Below are 284 nucleotides of genomic sequence, written 5' to 3' on the forward strand. Positions count from 1 at the left end.
TCGGGTTTTTATTACCCCTTTGTCTTCACCTTTGCATTTTAACATTAATCCATTTACTTTTAAATGAAAAGTATTGTTTTCTCTTTCTATACGAATTTATCTGACCTGTTGGGATTATTATCCCTGGTTCGTCCCCACAGAAAGAAAATTAACCTAGTACTTGCTAAGATAAGACAGATTTTGGCACATAATATACCTTCCAAGAAAACAGAGGGTGGGTGGGCGGGGCTAGTATTTTATAACATAAGACTAATTTTGGCACTTTTGATACTTTCGACTATTTT

Source organism: Zophobas morio, unplaced genomic scaffold, assembly GCF_036711695.1.
Source record: "Zophobas morio isolate AGI-343-1 ecotype UQ-CSIRO unplaced genomic scaffold, CSIRO_AGI_Zmor_V1 ptg000018l, whole genome shotgun sequence".
NCBI classification, from domain to species: Eukaryota; Metazoa; Arthropoda; class Insecta; order Coleoptera; family Tenebrionidae; genus Zophobas; species Zophobas morio.